This window comes from Carlito syrichta, unplaced genomic scaffold, assembly GCF_000164805.1.
Source record: "Carlito syrichta isolate Samal-C Ts95f unplaced genomic scaffold, Tarsius_syrichta-2.0.1 Scaffold147193, whole genome shotgun sequence".
NCBI classification, from domain to species: domain Eukaryota; kingdom Metazoa; phylum Chordata; class Mammalia; order Primates; family Tarsiidae; genus Carlito; species Carlito syrichta.
Genome location: NW_007091289.1, coordinates 587,822 through 604,368, shown reverse-complemented (window position 1 = coordinate 604,368; position 16,547 = coordinate 587,822).

Sequence of the window (16,547 nt, the reverse complement as noted above, 5' to 3'; positions counted from 1 at the left end):
CGAATGCTGCTGTCTCTACATTCACAATATATCTAGAGTCAAACATTTTTCGCTATCCACACCGCTAGCACCATCAACTTCTCCCAGCTTATTGTGAGAGTTCCCAACCATTATCTCTGCTTCCAACTTTGCATTCTTTCCCTCTGTAGAGTTTTTTTCAAACACAATAGGTAGGAACCCTTTCAAAAACTATCAATGATTCCTTATTTCAGCTACAGTAAAATCTAAGTCCTTGAAGTGGCCACTAAAGCATAAAAAGATCTGTTTCCCCTTAGCCTCTGTTACCTCTTTCATGTCTAATATTACTTTCCTCCATATTCATTCCACTCCACCCACATTGTTCTCTTCATTGTGCCTAAAACAACCTAGATGTGTTTCTACCTTAACATGTCTGGCTGATCCATCACACAGGAATGTTGGATCAGTCAGACATGTTAAGGTAGAAACACATCTAGGTTGTTTTAGGCACAATGAAGAGAACAATGTGGGTGGAGTGGAATGAATATGGAGGAAATATACAGAGAGTGGAGTGGAATGAATATGGAGTAAATATACAGAGAGCTATAGTTTCAATCTCATTTCCTCATTTCTTTTAAAAAAATATATTTTGTATATGAGAACAATTTAAAATTTATAAACAAATTGCGACAATAGTACAGAGTGCTCTCATATACTCATTTTTTCCTATTATTAACTTCCTAATGTGAGTATGGCATATTTGTCACAGTTAATGAATCAGTAATAATGCACTAGAATTAACTAAAGTCTATACTTTATCTAGCTTTCTTTAGTTTTTACTTTATTACCCTTTTCTTTTTTAGGATTCTTTTAATTTTATTTATTCATTTATTTTTAATTTTAAAGATATGGAAATATAATTCAGGGTTACGTACATAAGTGGTCATTGTACATGTAAAGTTTGGATACCCTTATTGATTTTATGTGTTCCCTCCCTCCCCAGCATTATCCCACTACTGCCAATTCCTTTCTTATAGTATTATGATAAATGTCCAGGGTCAATATGTGAGAGAGTACATGTAGTACTCAGATTTTTGTTTCTGTGATAAATCACTGAGTATTATAGACTCTAAATCCAACTAAGTTGTGAAGTCCATAATTTTGCTGTTCTTTATGACTGTGTAATATTTCATCATGCCTATGTACCACATTTTCTTTATCCAGATCATTTCCAATAGGCTGCACGATTGGTTCCTTGTTTTTGCTATTGTGGATAATGCTTCAATAAACATGTGTGTTCAAGTATCTTTTTTATAGAGTGATTTGATTTCATCCAAGTACATTCCCAGAAAGATTCCATCTATAGTACCACAACACATTTAGTTACCATGTCTACTTGGCTATGAATTTCTCAGACATTGCATGTTTTTTGATGACCTTGTCAGTTTTAAAGACTTTATATTTTGTAGAATGTACCTTCACTGAGATTTGTCTGATGTTTTTCTAATGCTTTGACTTATGTTATGGGTTTTTAAGAGAAAGATCACTGAGGTAAAGTGCCATTTTTATCATACCATACCAAGGGCAAATTCTATCAGCATGAATTTTCACTGTTGATATTCACCTTGATCACATGGCTGTGGTAGTAACTGTCAGAATTCACCATTGTAAAGTTCCTCTCCCTCTCCCTCCTATTCCATATTGCACTCTCTGAAAGGAAGTCACTATGTGCAGCCTACATTAAAGAAGTGGTGAATTATGTTCCACACCTTTGAGTGCCAAATATCTACATAAATTCTTGGGAATTTTGCACAGGAAATTTACCTCTTATTCCCCATTTATTTATGTATTCAGTCATTTGATTATAGCAGTATGAATTCATGAAAATGTAATTTCTTCTTTGGCTTAAAATACAACACCACATTATTTAATTTGTTATACAAATTGGTTTTTCTTTGTTCATTGGGACGGCACCTTTTACTTGGCTTCTATACACCTTTAATATGCCTCTGATTATTGTGTATGTATGTGTATGCATGCATATGTGTGGTATTATGTGATACACCAGGATCATCTTGTGTTTTTTCTGCCCCAGTCCCATAATTGGCCATTTTTCCAAAAAAGTCGAAGTTCCTTTTATTAGTGAATGGCATTAGAAATAAAGAAATGGATGTGGGGTGTGCTCATTGCTATTAGGGATTTTTGCTACTAGGAATTTGGGAAGTCATTGCTTCTACATACCTTCAGATGACAAAGCAAGGAAACATAAGTCTTTATAAAACTTGTGTATTTACACTTACCTATTGATATTTCTACCTGTAACCATCAGTGTCTATAATAAGATAAACTAACTTCTGGTATAATAGCATGGGGAGCTCCACTGAGTTACTCTTCATAAAACTAATGAAAAAAAAAATTTCTGAAAATGAACCTAAGGGCAAACAGTAAATGAAGAAACATCTATTCAAAGAAATATATGAAAATTTGGTTAAAAAAAGAAAAGGAAGAAGAGCGAGAGAGATTTGAGGTTTTTGAACCAAGATTACTACTTCCATCTAAACTGCTTAGCAAGGTAGGTCACCTTTCTAGGCTGTTGCTACCAGGAAGAGAAGGATCAATTTCCCCCAACCTTCTAGTCAGAAGCCTTTCTTACTAAGAAAAGCAGAGCTTCAGGATTTCTCATCCTACTCCTAGGTGCCTGTTGCTGAGTCTCAGATGATCATAAACAAAAGGTAGAGGTTCTTTTATTCTCCAACTGTCACTCATGGAATGGAGGATCTATCATGGAAAGGTGGATTGAAACTACTGTGGCCTCAATGGTCTTTGTTCTGGCTGGTGAGGCAGTGATTCTATGCCAGAAGAAGTAAATCAAAAGGATCTCAGTTGTTGCTTTTCACCATTTCACCAAGAACTCAACATCTAGAGCAGGGGTGGTCTTCAGAAAGAAGTTTGCCATTGTTCCCACCTACAGCTCCAGAACTCCAGGTCAGAGATTTTGCTTACAGGAAGAAGTTTGCTTTAAAACAGCTTCTACTCTTTTCCTAAAAGAATTGACATCATTTGCAACAAAAAAGTGGGGACGTTTAAGCCTGCAGGTGCTCTCAGGAACAGTGGAGATTGTGGTGAAAAGCAATTGGGAAGATATTTGTGGATTTCATATAGATAGAACTTAGACTGTAGTCAGGACAGTTTTCAGGGGAGAACCAGGGAATAAGACAGCTGGGAATGGCCCTCCAGGTGTCAGAATAAATAACATGTACTGACCCCAGAAAGTTTTTCTTCAAAGAAGACAATTTGTTTGGATTATTTGGTAGAATAACTGTGCTGTACGGAACTGTTGAAAACAGGATAACAAACTGTTGGGAATTAGTAGGATTTAGTAACTGGATGTGGTCAGGAAATAAGAATCCTACCCAGGGTGACTGTGGGCAAAACAAAGCTGGACCTTCCTGAGGAACAACAGCAGAGGCTTAACACTGTGCATGTGAGAATGGGTTGGTGAAGTGGAGGGATTAGACTTTGCTAAAATAATCCAGGCAGCCACTAAAAATGAACAAGAAAATAACAATAACCAACCTGGGAGATTACTAGAGATGTGTGAAGAAACACCATGTGAAGAAACAGCAAGAAAGTGGCCTTATACAAGCCAAGAAGGGAGGTCTCAGCAGAAAATAAACCCAGTAAACTTTGATCTTAGACTTTTAGTACCCAGAGCTATGAGAAAATGCATTTCTGTTGTTTAAGGAAAAAAGGTCTAAGACTGGGGTCAGGAACAAGGCATTACCAGTACCCAGATTTGTGACAATATGTTATCTAAAACTTAAAAAACAAACAAACCAAAATAAAAATATGAGGCATGTAAAGAAAAAAGAAAATATCCATGTTCTGGGAAGAATAGCAACAGCAGAAACAATGAAAACAAAACAAGTAATAGAAACTACCTATGAGAGTGACTGGATTTTAGATTTAACAAAAACAGAACTTTGAACATCTTTTATAAATATAATCACAAATCTAAAAGAAAGCATGATTACAGGTGTAAAGAAAGATATGGTGACAATGTCACATCAAAGATAAAATGTCAGTAAAAATACAATTATAAAAATAATAAAATGGAACTTTTGAAGTTGAAAAAGTACAAGCAAAAGTAATTTAAAAATTCCTAGAGAACTAGAAAAATTATTAGTAAACTTGAAGACAAATCAATACAGATTTTACAAGCTGAAGAACAGAAAAAAAGAATAATGAAGAAAAATGAACAAAACCTTGGGAAAATGTGGGAAATCAGTAAGCCCACCAACATATGTATGAGTATACATAAAGAATAAGTGCAAGAAAGGAACAGAAAGAACAGAAAGAATATTCAAAGAAATGATGGTAAAATCTTCTACAAATCTCAGGAAGCTCAACAAATTCCAAGAAGGATAAATGCAAAGAGATCCACAGTAAAAATACTATGCTAAACTAAGGAAATGTTGAAAGCAGCAAGAGAAAAATAACACATCATTTACAAGGGAATTCTGGTAAGATTAACAGTTGATTTCCCAGCAGAAATAATGAAGGTCATGAGGCAGTGGAAGAACATATTCAAAGTGCTTGCAGACAATAACCATCACAGCTATCTCTTTAAAAATGAAAGTAGCCGGGCTTGGTGGCTCAGCCTGTAATCCCGCACTTTTGGGAGGCTGAGGTGAGTGGATTGCCTGAGCCCGTGGGTTCGAGACCCGCCTGGGCAGCGAGACCTCATCTCTACAATAAATCAAAAAATCAGCCGGGCATGGTAGCGCATGCCTGTAATTCCGGCTACTTGGAAGGCTGAGGCAGAAGGATCGCCGGAGCCCAGCAGGTCGAGGCTGCGGTGGCCAGAAGCGGCCACTGCACTCCAGTCTGGGCGACAGAGTGAGACTCCAACTCAAAAAAAAAAAAAAAAAAAAAAAAAAATGAAAGTAAAATAAAGTCTTTACCAGATTAAAAAAAAATGAGATAATGTGTTAATATTAAATGAGCCTTACAAGTCATAAATAAAAGTCCTTCTGACTGAAAGTGAGTGACCCCCACATAGTAATTCAAATCCACATGAAAAAATAAAGAGTACCAGAAAATATAACCATGCAATTATAAAAGTTAGTATGAATACAAATCATTTCCTCCTCTCTTTTCTTAATTATTTAATAAGTAAATGCATCAGACAATATGTATATAATGTATTATTGGGTATATAACATACAGAGATGCAATATATATGTAGTATATTTGCAATTAGCAGCATAAAGTAGGAGAACGAGAGCAAAGCTAGAGGTTTTAAAATAATAATTACAGCAATGTGTTATTGGGTTTGTAGCATTAATAGATATAATATGTTTAACAATAACACCAAAAAAAGGGAAAAAAGGAGAATAGAGCTGGTTACATTTTGTGTGTCATTATAGGATTTTTTCACTTTCTTAAATGATTTTCTTAAAAATTATACACATTAAGATTTACTCTTTGTGCTGTGAATTTCAATAGGTTATGACAAAAGTGTCATATACTGACAACTGTAGTATGATACCAAGTTGTTTCCCCACCCTAAGACATCACCTATGATTCATCTATTCAATTCCCCTCTCACTCTCCAACTTCGAGTCAATCACTATTTTTTAACAAAATATATATTCTTTTCAAGTTCATATGGGACATTAAGTAGGCAGTAGGATAGACTAAATTTTTTTTTTTTTTTGAGTTGGAATCTCACTCTGTCACCCAGACTGGAGTGCAGTGGCCGCTCCTGGTCACCGCAGCCTCAACCTGCTGGGCTCTGGCAATCCTTCCACCTCAGCCTTCCAAGTAACTGGAACTACAAGCACACACTACAACGCCTGGCTAATTTTTTGATTTATTGTAGAGATGAGGTCTCGCCAAGTTGCCCAGGCGGGTCTCGAACCTGCGGGCTCAGGCAATCCACTCACCTCGGCCTCTCAAAGCAAAGGATGACAGGCTGAGTCCCTGAGCCCGGCCAGGATAGACTACATTTTGGTCCATCAAATACACCTAAACAAATCTGAGAAAGAATAGAAATCATACAAAGTATTTTAGAAATCAATGGTAATTAAGTTTTAAGTTAATATCAGAAAGATAGATGGAAAATCATTGAATACTTGGAGATCATACAACACACTTCTAAATAACATATAGGTCAAAAAAAGAAGTTTCAAGAGAAATTTTAAAAATTAACTAAATAAAAATGAAAATGCAAGTTACCATCCTTTGTCTTGTGGGATGTAACAAAAGTGCTTAAAAATATATAAAAGCAAGGCACCAAGCCTATATGGTTTCACTGGTAAATTCTGTTTTACATCAAAGGAAAAAATACTGTCAATTATCGACAATCTTTTCCAGAAAACAGAACTAGAAGCAATACCTTCTAACTCATTCTATGAGACCAGTGTTACCTCAGATCATACCCAGTTAAAGGCATTACAAGAATGGAAACTATAGATCAATATCTCTCATGCAAATATATGCAAAAAGCCTCCACAAAGTGTTACCAAATGGAATCCAACCATGTGTAAAAAGAATTATACAGCCAAATGAGATTTATCCCAGGTATGCAAGCCTGTTTCAACATTTTAAAAACCAATCAGTGTAATCCATCACATCAACAGACTAAAAAAAAAAAATCATGTTATCATACTAATAGATGCTGAAAAACATTTAATAAAATCTAACACGCATTCATGATCAAAATTCTCAGCAAGTTACAATAGTGGAGGAACTTCCTCATTTTGACAAAGAGCATCTATATAAACCCAGAGTTAACATTGTTCTTAATTGTGAGAAACACTACAATTTCCTGCTAAGAATGAAAACAGGCAAGCATATCCTACCACCATTTCTATCTGCATTGTACTGAATGTCCTAGTTAGCACAATAAGATACAAAAAGGAAATTAAAGGTATATAGATCAGGAAAAAAAAATAACCTGTTTTTTTTTCACAGATGACATGATTATCTAAGTATAAAATCTAAAAGAATCAACAATACAAAAAGTTCCTGGAATACTCAACACAATACTGAGGAAGAAGAACAAAGAAGAAGATTGCCACTATCTGACTTCTAGGTTTATCACAAAGCTACAGTAATCTAGACAGTATAATATTAGTAAAGAAGTAGAAAAATAGATCAAGGGAACAGAATGGAGTGGGTCCAGATATAGACCTTTGGCAAAAGAGCAAAGACAATTTAATAGGGAATGGGTAATCTTTTCAAAAATTGGTATTGACACATTTGGATGTCCATATAAAAGAAAATTCTAGATACAGACTTAAATGTAAAATTCAAAACTATAAAACTCCTAAAAGATAACATGGGAGAAAATCTAAGAGACCTTACTTGGGCGGTGCATTAATTCACATCGAGTTTCCAGCAGTTTGACAATATTGCCACTTAATTTTGTTGATATTAATTCATGTATATCTCCAGCATCTCCTGCTCTAGGTGAGTAGGTCTCTTCTGTGATTCTATGTATCCACCTATGTCTCCATATTTCAGGCTGTCAAATTTCCCTCTAACTTTATTTATCTGAAAAGTCCAAGAAAAGTCACTCATTTTCTGTTTGTTCATCCTTGTTCTCGTTGTAAGGATGAGAGTGATGACTTCCACATTTTTTACGTGTCAGAGCTGAAACCAAAAGTTTCCTCACTTCTGATTTTACACCTTAACACCTGTCTCTCATTGAGGTCTGTCAATATTACCCTATTTAAAATCACTTCCCCTCAACCACCACATTTCAATTCCCTATTGCATTGCTCTATTTTGTCCCATGCAACTTATGACCTTCTAAAATACAATGAAGTATATTTATTTGTTATGTATTCTCTGGTACAAGAATATAAGCCTTATAATGCCAAGGCTATTTTTCTCTCCCTTATTAGTGCCTCAAATGATGGCTGACATACGGTCAGAATTCACTACAGTTCTTACTGAGTAAATGATTGAAGACTAGTAGGAGACATTCCATATTTTAGCTAATTTTCAAGAAGTAAAGTGACTTTTCAAAGGTTACCATAGCTAATATGTCACTGACCTGTGATTCAAACTCCAGATGTATTCATTAGCTATGGTTGCCTAACAAAATCTCAGCGGCATACAACAATAATCATTTGCTTATATTAAGGCTGAATTTGGCTAAAGCAGTTTAGTTGAGGTAGCTGTACACCACAGGTTAATTCCTCCTCCTGGGACCAATAGGTTGTTGTGGACATGTTTTCTCACAGAGATGACAGAGGTGCAGCAGAGCAAATGGTTACATAAGAAGTCTCTTAAGACCAACATTCAGAACAGGTTCATTACCAGATATGTCTTATTTTATCACATGCCAAAGTTCAAAGTCAGGGGGAAGGTGCTCATGACTAATAAATATCTATATGTTGGAGAAGTTAAAAAGTATCATGGAAAAGTGTTTGAATATAAGAAAGGGTAAGGAATTGGGTCCCATAATGTAACCTGTACCCAGGTTTTCAGAGCACACCTCCTTTGCTACTGAAATAGTAGTGGCAACGGAATCTACACTCTTCAGCAATCCTCTTTCCCAAATTCTTAAGTGTATCGAACCAGAAGCAAAGATAGACAGTAGAATGAAGTAAAAGAGATGGCAGTATCCATGTTTCCATTAGGCTTGCTAATTTCTTTGAAACAAAGAGATTTCTCTATTTCAGCAATCTTTGCTCATTGTCCCTGCATTGGAGCCAGCAGGGAGCAGCTTAATTTAGTGATCTCCTAAGTTAAAGAAGGCAACTTTTAGAAAAAGTAGGATGTTATTTTGTATAAACAATCAAAATACATTTTATTATAAAATAAAACTAAATTTACTTACCCTGTAGCCTTATGTTTATTTTAAGTATGCAGTTGTCAACTTTGAGGAATCCCTATTCTATGAATCCAGCATTCAATTACAACAAACAAAAAGTATATTTTATTTTAAACTCTCTTTCACAAATCACAAACATTCAAAAGAAAAAAACTATAAGAATAAATAATGAAAAACTACTACTCATAAAATGACATTTTCCCTTAAATGAACAGCTCTTGCTAAAATTGCAAAAAGCAAAAATACAATATTTTTATAGGGCATTTGATTTAGGACACAAGTATCCATTGCTGTAATAAAGCAATATGGTTTGGAACTTACATTCTTCTTTTAAAAAAATCATGTAGCTTGGTTTCAGCTTGTAGAATATAAAAATGTATGAATGCTACTCTGGTATTTCTACCAAGTTTAAAATATGAATCTCTTAAACTTTTAAAAGATAAGACACAGAAAATTTCATTAAGAGCTCAGTGTATACTTCAAATGACACTTCATGTATTTGAAAGTGAATTGAGGTTTGGGTGTTAGAGAAGTGAAAAACCATCCATAAATTATCTACAAAAGTGGTAAAGTAAATGAATTCTCAGCCTTCAATTATTTTTTAAATGTTTAACTCTATAGTCTTACACACAACTATGAAACGAAACAAAGGCTCTTCCTGAAATATATCTATGTGCAATTGTTTTTTCAGCTGTCATGTTAGAGATGCTATTTTATAACTGTGATCTCTCATCAATGTAGAAAAGTCATATTAATCCACATTCTTTGGCACTGTATTTTTTATTTAAAATTTCACATATATTAAAACACAGAGCTACCATTGCTTTTGCTTAATTATGGGATCTTAGAGATTGACAAACACACAAATATGAGTGAGTAAAAGTCTTTACTTTTACCATTTAGCAAGTTAAATTAATAAGCTCATGGTTGATTAAATTTTCTAAATTCAACTAGAATTTTTTATACTTTAAGAGCAGATACATTCCAGAGCTAGAAGTGACTGTAATTCAATGTTATGTTATTCAATCTTCTTGTTTTACAGTATGAACATTATACTTATGGAGCGACAGGAGTTTTCAACTCCAAGTCAAAACTACACTCCAGATGCCGACATCCCAATTCAGCTTTTGTTTTATAGACACAATTTAACTTTAGATTAAGATTTGATTTTTATATATTTGATGCTTTTTGGGTGGGATGGGGGCAACAATTATAAGTGAATGAAAGTGACTTAAGGGTAGAAACCATCACCATCAAAATAAAATCTGAAAGTAAAATATCTTCCCTTTTTTCAGAAGATCAGTGACAATAAAGAATATCCATATTCCAATGTCAGACATTTCAGCCAAATATAAATTAACTACTTATTAGATTCTAGAGCTTGGTTTTGTTAAAGTGCCAATTTCTTCTATCATAACAACCAACGTAACCAAGAAAGTGATATTGTGCCAGATGAATGATGGTTAAGCACATCATGTCATTTTAATGTTACTATTATTGCCTATAATTTATTGTATTTTGTCTATTCTCCCCACATACTGTAAATATATCATCATGTCACTCCAAATTCAAAAATTTTCAAATCTCTTTTTAGCTTGTGGCACTGCATGATGTCACTCATGTTTATAGCTATTCGGTTTCAATCGACTTCAAGCCTCAGAAGTGAAAAGATGACATTTCTTACACATTAAGATAAACAGTGCATTCCTTCTATCACTTCAGGGAATATGTTAGTCAAGTGCTATAATTTTTGCATTTTTCTGTTTATAATATTAATAGTTATGCAATAAGAAGTGTACTATTGAACTGTCAAAAATGATTTGTTACCAGATGTTAGCATAATTTGCCAGCTGTCAAATTTTAATAATTTTTATTTGCCTAAAATATGACACTTAACTTTCATGGTAAATCAAGACATATAGCAGAACTTATTTGATATTACAGAAGTTGAGGGAATGCTTGCTTGTGGCTTGATGTTTTCAACATCTGAATTGAGCATACACTTTATCTGTGACTCTTTGAATGCATCTTTTTTTGTGATAGATTAGAAAGTGTGTCTTGCTTTATGATTTTTATTTTTATGAATTTTGTGAAGAACTAGACAACTTACAGCTCTTAAGCTGGACGCAGCAATTAGAATTTACTTCTAAAAATGTTTGTTTTATTATTTAAATGTGTTTCATCTTTTTTCTTTATCTGATACTTTCAAACAGGTACAAAAGCAGAGAAAAAAGATTCATTAAAATAAACAAGTATTTATGTTTCTATTTTTAAATATTGACATTTTTGATGTGTTACATGTATAAAATTAAAAGTATACGTTCAAATTATCAATAATTTTTTTCAGGCTTTTCCATGTACCCATCCTTGATACCATGGGTGTTATTAACTAGTCTATCTCACAAGCTTAATTTGGTCAGTTCATTCAAATGACTTAAAATCAAGTGAAAAAAGCAAACAGCTACCAATGCCAGTAGTACTGGCTTAATTTTCAGTACTTTGTGATACATATAAAAATATTGAGCCAATTATATTAAGGCTAAAGAGAGAGAATCAAAGGTCTCTGTATCTAGCAATTTACCAAATCAGAGATTTTTCTTTTTTCCTCCGTGTTATATTCTTGATTTGGAAAGTTGAAAATCTACAAAGTGAGTGTCATTAAGTTCATATTGGACAAAATCTTTGATACTGACTTAATAAACTTACTGAAATGCATTGTCACTAAAATACTCAAAAACAGGTAACAATGAAATGTAAATATTTGGCTTTCATAAAGATATTAAATAAGAAATCATTTTCAAAATAAAATGATCACTGATACAAAATATAAAATAACAAAAATAAGCATAATACACAAATAGTTCCAAAACAACACTTTTGTTGACTTTCCAATCATAACTCAGATTCATGCACATGTCTCCATCTCCACTGATGTTATCCTAGAATCAGCTCACAGTTATATCTCAATTATAATACTCCAATAGCAATCTAATTGGTTTCCTTCTTCCACTCTATCTCTCCATCATCATTTATTGATTTTCTCCATCAATAAAATAAGGATAGGGAACTGGGTTGTCTTATTAACTGCCTATCCTCAGCACTCCTGGTGTATAACAGATATTCGATAAACATTTTGTAAATGAATGAATGAATAACTTGTACTCTTTCTTGTTAAAGGTATTTGTTTGCTTCCTTTTTATCCCCAACAATATCCATTATGAAAAAGATAGAAACCTTTACCAAATTTCACTTTCCCATGCTGGGTCAAAAAAATACACAAGTTCATTATTTTATCAAGAAATTATCTTCTTGTCTAAGAATGTATATCACTCGGGTTGTAAGTATGGCCTACACCAAAGTAATGACCAGTGTTTGAGTTACATCTTAACTAAAATTTTACAGAAGCTATTGAGTCACATTTTGTTAAATACTTGAGGAATTATAGGTTGTTACTATTTGCGAAATAACTTTTAAAAAACATACACACACATATACAAACACACACATATAAATCTGTATATATATTTCAGATGTAGATGTTATTCCTAGTTTATGAAATGAAGAAAAACCATTGCATGCCCATTGTTTCAAATACAATATTTATATACTTTTCTTGAAGTTTTACAGTTTCTGAGATCTAACACAAATGAAGAAATGGTTCAGTATCTACATAATGCCAACTTCTGGAGGAATACTATACAGGATATTTGGATTAAAATTAAGAGTTGACTATGTAGGAGATGAGTGACTTTCAACAACTTCTATAATGTATTTTTTGGTATCAATTTGCATTACTGTCAAATAAAAAAAACAAATTAAATGTTGCTAGATCTGTAATAAATATTACCACATTTTTCCAGTCTTTTATAATTATTTTCTATATGACTATATGTAGATAAAAATGTAATATAGTCAGATAAAATATACAAACACACTTGTTACTGTACCACAATCACCCTAATTATAAAAAATTTTGTGCCCGTGACATTGTGGCTTAAGATTTTGGGAAAGTCTCTCATTGAAAGTTCAATTCTAGTCTATTTTTTGAAGATATTTTTATGTCTATTCATAAGAATTATTGGTCTTTTAAATTTTTTTAATGATATCTTTAGTACTAGTGACAGAGAACTACTAGTTTCACAGAATGAGTTGGGAACTATTTACTCCTCTTCTATATTCTGGAATATTGTGTGAAGGGTTAATGCTAATTCTTTAATCATTTGGTAGAATTTACCAGTGAAGCAACTGAGCCTGTGTTTTTCTATGTGGAATTTCTTTATTATTACTTAAATTCTTTTTATTTTTACCTAATATAGATCTACTTAGATTTTCTATTTCTTCTTAAGTGAGCTTCAAAAATTCTTGCTCTAAGAATTTGTCTATTTCATTTTGGTTATCTAATTTGCCATATGGTTGTCATAGTACTACTCTTTTGCAATCCTTTTATTTCTATAAAGTCAGTTATATTGTACCTTGCTTTATTCCAAATTTTGTCAATTTTCATCTTCTCTCTTTTTTCTTAATTTGTCTAAAGATTTATCGATTTTGTTGTTTATTTCAATCAGCTTTTTGAACACTTTGCTCTGTTTTTGATACTACTAAATTTTATTTCCAGTATTATCTTTTGTCATGTTAACTTTTGACTCAGTTTGCTCTTTGTTTTGTATTTCTTAGGTGAAACTTTAGGATATTGATTTGGGATTTGCATTTTATAAATACAGGCATTTATAACTGTAAAATTTCCTGCAAGCACAGCTTTAGCTATGTCTCAAAAGTTTTAGTTGTGTTTCATTTTAATTCATCTCAAAGTTCTTTCTAATTTTCCTATGATTTCTTCTTTGCCCCATTGATTATTTAGAAGTATATTGTTCTATCTAGGACTTCCAAAATTATGGTGAACAGGAGAGGTGAGAATAGACATCCTTGTCTTGTTCTGGTTTTCAGGGGACATGGTTCTAACTTCTGTCTGTTTAGCAGTATGTTGCTCTTGGATTTCTCATACATGGCTCTTACTATTTTGAGGTATGTTCCATTTATGCCTAGATGTTCCGGGACTTTTATCAAGAAGGGGTCCTGGATTTTATCACAAGCTTTTTCTGTGTCTAATGATATAATCACGTGGTTTTTGCTTTTACATCTGTTGACATTTAATTACATTTAGGGTCTTCTGGATTTTGAACCAGTACTGCATCCTGGGAATGAAGCCAACTTGATCATGGTGGATGATTTTTGAGATGTGTGGTTAGATTCAGAGATCAGGGATATCCAAATAGGTAAAGAGGAATCCCAGTTATTCTTCTTTGCAGATGACTTGATTCTATACCTCGAAAACCCAAGAGAATCTGTCAAAAAGCTTGCACTGATAAAGAACTTTGGCAAAATCTCAAGGTATAAAATAAATGTACAAAAGACAGTCACACAGGTCATAAGAGAGAAGACAGACAAGTGGGACCTTATTAAACTGACAAGCTTCTGCAAGGCCAAAGAAACCATCAAGAGAGCAGGGAGACAGGCTACAGACTGGGAAAAAATATTTGCCAACACCAGATCTGACAAAGCCTTAACATCCTGGATCTACAAGGAACTAAAACATGCTGAAAAGGAAAAAAACAAACAACCCCATTATAAAATGGGCAAAAAATATGAACACACACTTCACAAAAGAGGACATCTGAGCAGCCAACAAACACATGAAGAAATGTTCAACCTCACTAATCATCAGGGAGATGCAAATCAAAACCACACTGAGATACCACCTAACTCCAGTCAGAATGGCAATTATCAACAACTCAAAAAATAACAGCTGCTGGAGAGGGTGAGGCGAAAAGGGAACACTTCTACACTGTTGGTGGGAGTGTAAACTAGTGCAACCTCTGTGGAAAGCAGTGTGGAGATTCCTAAAAGCTCTAAATATCAACTTCCCATATGACCCCACAGTCCCCCTACTGGGAATATTCCCTGAAGAACTCAAATCACTCTATAAAAAAGATACCTGCACACGTATGTTTATCCCAGCATTGTTCACAATAGCAAGAACCTGGAAACAACCATGCTGCCCATCAAAAGAGGACTGAATTAAAAAAATATGGTACATATACACGATAGAATACTACGCAGCCATAAAAAAGAACAAAATCATGAATTTCGCAGCAATCTGGATGGAACTTGAGTCTATAATACTGAGTGACCTCTCACAGAAACAAAGATCCGAGTATCACATGTTCTCACTAATATAATGGACCTTGAACATCCAATGTAATACTACAAAAAAATGACTGATGGTACTGGGAAACTATGGGGGGGGAGGGGGATGTGATTAACAGTAGCAAATATCTGTCTGGGGAAGGGAAACACCTCTTATCAACAGGGTGCCTGAATGAAATGTAATTGTACACCTAACCCTTAACTGTACCCCACAAAACCATAATAAAAAATATTGATTTTTTTTTTAAAAAGGCAGTCACATTCCTATACATCAACAATAAACAAAAAAATCCAAATAAAAAGCACAATCCCATTCAAGATAGCCACACAAAAAATTAAATACTGAGACAGGAGATAGCTAGAGAAAAGCTAGGCAGACAGATGAGCAAGACCTCTGGTAACAATGTGGTTAACTCCTGGTGGGCCTCTCAGGCTCAGCATTGGTAAACAAGCTCCCTGCAAGCCTCTCAAGCTAAAGCTAAAGTCCTCATTGCTGGAATTGAAAAGCAACCAATCAGAACAGCAGCAGCTCACAGCTAGTGCTAGCCAATAGGCTTGGACTTAGGGCTATATAAGCACCAGGTTTTCAGCCCCAGATGGGCAACCCCTAGGGCCCCCTCCCACTGTGGGAGCTTTTCTGTCCTCAATAAATCCTGCTTTCTCACCTTCCAGCTGTCCATGTCCCTCATTCTTCCTGGGCATGAGACAAGAACTTTGACCCTGAAGAGCTGCAACCTAAAGAGCTGCAGAAGGTCATCAGAGTTAAAAAGTCATGCACCTCAGAGGCTGGCTTGCTAGCCAACAGAGCCAGCTGAACCAGGAGAGCTGCCAGAGGAAGGCAAACTCTGAAGCTGAAGCACCTAGGGGCCTAGGCCTGCCAGCCCACCAAACCAGCAACACTCTCAGGGCTTGACTTGCCAGCCCATTAGAGCCAACACCCTGGGGACTAGGCTTGCCAGTCCCCTCCCCCCAATCACAACACTCAGGGTTTGGCTTGCCACTCCATTAGAGCTGACACTTGTGGGGCTAGGCTTACCAGCCCCTCCACGACCCTCTCTGGGGCTTGGCTGGCTGACCCACTGAGCTGACCTTCTGGAAGCCCAGGATGAGCTGAAAAATTCACATCAATACCTTGGCATCTTCCTAACCAGAGAAGTGAGAGAACTTTACAATGAAAACTACAAAGCACTGCTCAAAGAAATAAAAGATGACACACACAAATGAAAAAATATTCCCTGCTCATGGATTGGAAGAGTCAACATTGTCAATTATGTCCATACTACCCGAGGCAATCTATAAATTGAATGCAATACCCATTAAATTACCAGCAGCATTCTTTCCAGACCTGGAAACAACAATACAGGAATTCATATAGAAACATAAATGATGATGAATAGCCAAACCAATTCTCAGCAAAACAAAAAAAAAGTGGGAGGTATCACACTCCCATACTTTAAACTCTAGTATAAAGCTAAAATAATCAAAATAACCTGGTGTAGGTACAAGAACAGGTATATATTCCAATGGAAGAAGATAG